The 6,696-nt window shown below is 41.8% G+C and overlaps 1 long non-coding RNA gene across 1 annotated transcript; it reads right to left on the reverse strand.

Annotated features, from left to right (window-relative positions):
• Positions 1–830: 830 nt before the first annotated feature.
• On the reverse strand, positions 831–1,598 carry LOC310834474. Its single transcript, XR_014559252.1, has 2 exons — positions 1,517–1,598; positions 831–1,086 (listed from the first exon to the last, which is right to left on the reverse strand). It is a non-coding gene; the product is annotated as an uncharacterized lncRNA (long non-coding RNA).
• Positions 1,599–6,696: the final 5,098 nt, after the last annotated feature.

Raw genomic sequence — 6,696 nt, forward strand, 5'->3', positions numbered from 1 at the left:
CACTTCATATGCTTTTCAATTTAAACCAGGAAGGAGACTGGAAAGGAGAAAATTGTACTAGGAAAGGAAAAATGACTTCACAAGACTACAGTATTTTATTTCTGCTGCTCCATCCTTCGTTCTTTATTACCACATTCACTTCCTGGTCCCAAGTGATTAAAAGGGTGGTGGTGGTGGGGAAATCATCTTAAAACACAGGCCGCAGTCAAAAGAATTAAGTGGTATCTTTAAATTTGTGCCCCCTGTTGCATTTCAGGGAGATATTTTAGTGTTTCTTGGATGCCTCTGACATATAATAAGGAGGCATATTTGCTATCACAGTCCACACCTGGCAATCTCTGCATGCCAGCTGAGCTCAGCGCAATGATATGTCTAGAGGTACTTATTTCCATCACCCATGTAAAGGTAGAAGGTATGAGTTTCATCACAGGTTTACCTTCTTTTCAACATGAATTGCCCGTGTAAGCCAGTCTGTGAGGGGAAAACCTTTGGGGTCCTTAAATTATGTTTCTGAAAATAAATATGCTGTGAGACAAATAATTCAATGGGGGTCATTTTTTCCCCTCCAGTCCTTATTCAAAGCAAGGGAAACAGCGGCAGGGCAGGGCTTTGGCTGGTTAACAGTGCGTATTTCTGCTAGAGAAAACTGAATATTTGCTAGACTGAACTGAATGATTCTGTGGTTGGACTTTCTACTTTTTTATATACTGATAGTGGTATAGCATTGAGGTCCCGTTCAACAAGTATGTAATTAAATTAAGCCTATGCAATTACTGTTGGTTGTTAAATATACTATAGTATAAGTAACTGGGCATCTAACAAGCAGGTGGTCATTATTTTGTATTAGCTTTTATTTTTATTATTCAAATTTCTTGCCCATCTTTCATCATAAGGGCTTAACAATATTAAAATACAATATGAATATCAGTTAAAATTATTTAACTTATATAGCTAAAACTTGTAAAAACTGGTTGCAGGAATAGCAAGGTTGGCTCCCCCTGTCGTTTCTATCCAACTTCAGTGTACTGAGGTAACTACTATATTCTTCTTCAGATGGAGCCATACTAATAGAAGCTTGCAAAGTCACTATAAACAAAAAAATAAAATAAAAAATTGACTGCTGCCAGCATTTTCAAGTGTACACAATTTCCCCCCATATATTCAATAAACATTTTACTTTTTTTTAAAAAAAATATTTTCTCAATAAAACAATTTTCAATAATGTAACATATCCCCATTGAACTTAATTGACTTCCCCCTGCCCCCTCAAGTTTCCAATGTCTTCGCTTTTTTTACATTGCATCTAATTATTTATCTAATCAATAAACATTTTCCAATCTTCTTTAAATGTATGTTCTTCCTGTTCTCCTGTTCTGTATGTTAAGTCTGCAAGCTGCGCATATTCCATCAGCTTAAGTTGCCATTCTTCTTTGGTTGGGACCTTGCTCGTTTTCCGTTTTGGGGCTAACAAAACACGGGCCGCAGTAGTGGCATAATAAATAACCTTTTTTGGCACCTGGGAATTTCTGTCTGAATTATCCCCAACATCTTCCTTGTTCTCACTGGCTTTCAAAGGCTTACATTGCAACCCTTCCCAGAATGCCATGTGCTGTTATATGGTCACATGCTCATTCTATGGCCTATGTCATAATGTGGCCACATGCTCATTGGACAGGTTACTACTGAGTCCACTGGTTTATCAATTTCTAGTTTGCGAATATAGCTTAGAATATATAATAATAATAAAATTTTATTTATATCCCGCCCTCCCCAGCCGAAGCTGGGCTCAGGGCGGTTAACAACAATAAAGTAATACAACATTCTAAAATCATTTAATTATAAAATTAATTCAAATCAAATTGATGGCAACCATCTGTGAGGACTGCCGAAGGAGGGAGTCAGGCTAATAATAAAAAATATTTATTTATATGGAATCACAGGCTTAAAAGCAACATAACGGAGACCCTCGCAGTCTTAAGAGCAACACAGTTTTCTTTTTTAAAAAAAAAACAACACCCAAAAACTTTTCCTACTTAAACTCACCGTTTGACATCCAAAGATTTTACAGGTGTCAACTTTTGACAGTATCTGACAGCTGACGCACAGCTGCAGTCAGTATTTGACAATGCTTGACAGCAGACAAGCAGCTGCAGTCTATATTTGACAATATCTGGCATATAACTGTCAACATTTACCAGTATCAAACTAGTATGTATGTTTTCAGTAGTATTTATATGTTGACAATAATTGACATCCGACATGAAGTAGCGTTCAGTATGTGATAAGCAGCTGTCAACGGTCAACAATATCTGACACTGGACATGCAGTAGCAAAGACTCTCCTCCCTGAAAGAGAGGGGAGTGGTTGTGGGCGGGAGCCTGAACACCGCTCCTAGCAGGGGGCGTTGCCCCCTGCCTCCAGCTCACCTGGCTGGCACTCACGCCCCCCCCCCGGTGGCCGTCCAACCAGGTGCCATGGGGGGGGCGTGTCCAGCAGCCTTTATGCTGCAGTGCCAGCCTTTCCCCGGCCTCATTTCTCTTTGTCGTAAGCCAATACCTTTTCATTGCTGTAATCAATAAAGTTGTGGCCTTTTCTAGCCCAGTAACCTTATATCGCGTGTCCCTGTGTCTTCATTTTACTTTGCGGGGGTCGGGTCCTCGAACCACAAACAAAATTTCAAGGAATTTGGCAGCTGCTATGCAACTGCAGTCAGTATTTGGTAATGTATGACAGGGGTGGGGGGAGACTAACCACTGGGCATGCTGGTCAGTGAACCTGACAAGTGGTCATGCTGCCGGGGGCTATTGGGAGTTGGAGTTCTGCAACATCTTGCAGCACCCCATTGTATGTCATGTAGCAGTTCAGCGGGTTACAATATTTAACCCATGACATGACATTTGATGGTTTCAGGCATGCAGCACAATATGTTATTTGATGGGACTTGCAACAGAATTTAGCATCTTTATGTTGTCATTCAGCCATGCAGCCAATCAGCACAAACCTGACCTGATACCCAACCTGGGATTTGAATGTCATATTTTGATACCAAGACCTGACTTTAGAACAAATTGCATACAAACGTAGACTTGGCATAGACAAATTTAATTATATTTGGCATTCATTTCTATAAACACTGTATTAAATTAGAAGAAGAAGAGTTTGGATTTGATATCCCACTTTATCACTACCCTAAGGAGTCTCAAAGCGGTTAACATTCTCCTTTTCCTTCCTCCTCCACAACAAACACTCTGTGAGGTGAGTGGGGCTGAGAGACTTCAGAGAAGTGTGACTAGCCCAAGGTCACCCAGCAGCTGCATGTGGAGGAGCGGAGACGCGAACCCGGTTCACCAGATTACGAGTCTACCGCTCTTAACTACTACACCACACTAGGTTAACGACAAGAACAATCTTGTGATGTTTATAAGTTGTGTGTGTGTGTGTGTGTGTGTGTGTTCTTTTTTCTTTCTCTTTTTCTTTTCCTCTTTTCACATATTATTTTTTCCTGTGCACCTACACACTTTTTATCTTTCAATAAGGAAATATAAAATATTAGTAAATTAATCAAATTTCAAAATGCTAGGTGGTGTTGGAAGCGTCTTATCATGATTCGAACCACTGCATGAAGCCTGCTTCCACAACTTCCCTCTGGTCCAAAAGTCTTCTAGCATGAGGAAGTGGGGATTAGAGAGGATCGCTGTACAAGGAACACCATTCCACGGAGCCCTTGGGCACACAGACATGGCAAACGAATCTTTGGATCTTGGCCAGAATATTTCTCCATTGTTCCTCTTCCTCGGTTGCAATGCATCCACTTCTGGGTTGCAAGCAAGCTCTATTCATCCAGTCCATGAGAGCATCAACACAAAACAAAACAGGAGGGAACCCTCCAAATCTTAGCTGCAAGCTGGAGGTAGTCAGACACAAACAGTCTAAGGATGGCATATGGTTTCTGGTGAGGTGAAAACGGTAAGTTCATGTACAAGCCCAAAGGCTATGGACCAAATTAGTGGAGAGGCTGAACTAACTATTCATGTAGTGTCTTCAAGAAACAGTTGATGCGCAGTGATGTGACGGCAGGAGGCTGTTGCTCTTCTGCGCAAACTCATTTCCTATGCAAGACTGTCAGTTCAGTGCTGTTTACACCCAGGTCAATTGCCTGAAAGCAAAGGGGAGTACAAAGTGGGGCGGAGAGGGAAAAGCGAATGTTTTGCTTTCAATTTTTCAACATACACCATTGAAAGTTATTACTTTGCTGTTTGGAGAGAACTCGAAACCTAACAGTGTGTGACAGGAGGCCTGTCCTCATGCAGTGTGTGCCTGATTTCCTTTGTGATAAATAGAGGCGATTAAATTATTCATCGTGAATGGTGTTCAACTGTTCACCAATAGAATTTTCTATCTGCTAACATTGTTTGTTATGCATACACATTTAATGAGTGACTCAGGCAAGCAAACTCCTTCCCTCTGCCCCCCTCCCCACTCGATCCATGTAGACACTAGGCACTTTCATCTGCTTGACCTGTTTCTTGTTCGTTTGGAAAGGAGGAATTGCATTCAGTTTCACACTAGGCAGAGACACGAAAATCAGAGGAATGTTAAAGGCTGCTCCAGCATTATCTAATTCGTCTAATTGCACTGTGCCAAGGGTCCTACATTTGCATGGGATAGCACTGGAAACTTTTTGAAGGGAATCTGGTCCAAGCATTCCACAGAGGCAAGATTTTTGATAGCCGGCATATTGAAAAGAGTAGAACGTTCCACTGAAAGCATGTCCAAAGAAGGCATCCCACACCGGAAGTACCTGCAAAGCAAAACAAAAATTGCTTTTTATAAAGCAAATGCAGACAATAGAAGGAAGCATTTGTGCAAATATGCACCCAGTTGCTGATCTGACTCATGGCAAAATTGGGCTCTGAAACTAAGTCTCGTAACCTCTTAGAGATCTGAGAAAATGACAGTTGCTTAGTCTCTCTAGAAGAAATCACTTTTACCAAAACCAGGTGATTTATCATCACATTACTTATGGCTATTTTTGGTGTTCCAAAGGAATGACCACAAAATTGGGCGCTGCCAGGAATTTAAGAGAATGTGATTCTGTCACTCTTGACATAGATAGAGCCAGTGCTTTTTTTCTTAAATAATGTTTGGGGTACTCTCATTTTCCGACTCATATTGAAATACTGCCCCTCAATGAGGCCAAACTTAGATTCACAAAATGTTTAGGGGTATGCGCACCCCTGGGTACCCCCCAGAAAAAAGCCACTGGATAGAACCCATTTCTACCTTGTTAGCATAAGCATAATCATTTGATGGATTCCTTCCTAGCCTGCCTTTTAGCATGTATCCCCTCCCAAGGTGAGTTGCAACAAATCAATAAAACACAATATCTAAAGCTCCACAACTTACCCAGGAAACACATCTAGTACAGCTGCAATCCTGTGCCATTCCTTGGGAGACTGTAAACATCAGAAGAGCAGATGGCACACAACACACCTTCTCAAATCTCTGAACCTCAAGATACATCTTTCACCAGCCCCAGACCGCATGGCCAACTGTTGGGCTGAGGAGAGTTGTAGCAAAAGGAAGAAAACGGGAAGGCACCAGATTGGGGAAGCCTGTCAAAGGACATGGTTGTATTCAACCCAAATATACATGGTTTGAAACTGTAGCCTTTGAAATTATGGGGCGCAAGGTGGAGTGAGTCGGTGCGGTGGTTAAGAGCTGTAGACTCATAATCTGGTGAACCGGGTTCGCTTCCCCGCTCCTCCACATGCAGCTGCTGGGTGACCTTGGGCTAGTCACACTTCTCTGAAGTCTCTCAGCCTCACTCACCTCACAGAATGTTTGTTGTGGGGGATAAAGGGAAAGGAGAATGTTGACCGCTTTGAGGATCCTTCGAGTAGTGATAAACCGGGATATCAAATCCAAACTCTTCTTCTTCTTCTTCCTTCATCAATGATACCAATTTGCTATACAGCGGTACCTTGGTTGTCATACTTAATCCATTCCAGGAGTCCGTTCGACTCCTGGAACCATTCAAAAACCAAGGCACGGCTTCCGATTGGCTGCAGGAGATTCTTGCACTCCATTGGAAGCCGTGAAAACCGTGTTGGGCATTTGGCTTCCAAAGAATGTTTGAAAACCAGAACACTTACTTCTGGGTTTTTGGTGTTCAGGAGCCAAAATGTGCTGTATGAGTACCAACGCATTCGAGAACAAATGTACGACTGTACGTTCTTTAAACACAAACTTGAAGGGTTTTTGTTGAGAGGCCGTTTCATTTTTTTGTTTAAACCTTTCCCCAAAAGACCATCATGGGTGCTAGGATTGGCAGAGGCAGGCCACTCCTTCAAAAGCTCAAGTATGTAGCCTGGAAGAGGACATTCTCTGTGGCAGCCCCTAAGTTGCATCCAAAACTTTTATAATACAGCTGATGACACACCATTTTGCCCTGGCTTTTGAAACTTGAGGTGTATATTTTTTTAGGACCCGCCATGTTAGACATAGAATCTTTATTTCCATTATCCACTAGCCATAGTAACATAACATCACATCATAACATAACATCATAACATAGCATAACAACATAAAACATAACATAACATAACATTTATGGGACATAACATAAGGGACGCGGGTGGCGCTGTGGGTAAAACCTCAGCGCCTAGGACTTTCTGATCGTATGGTCGGCGGTTC

The sequence above is a fragment of the Podarcis gaigeae genome (genome assembly GCF_964106915.1).
Source record: "Podarcis gaigeae genome assembly, chromosome: 17".
In the NCBI taxonomy this organism is placed as follows: Eukaryota; Metazoa; Chordata; class Lepidosauria; order Squamata; family Lacertidae; genus Podarcis; species Podarcis gaigeae.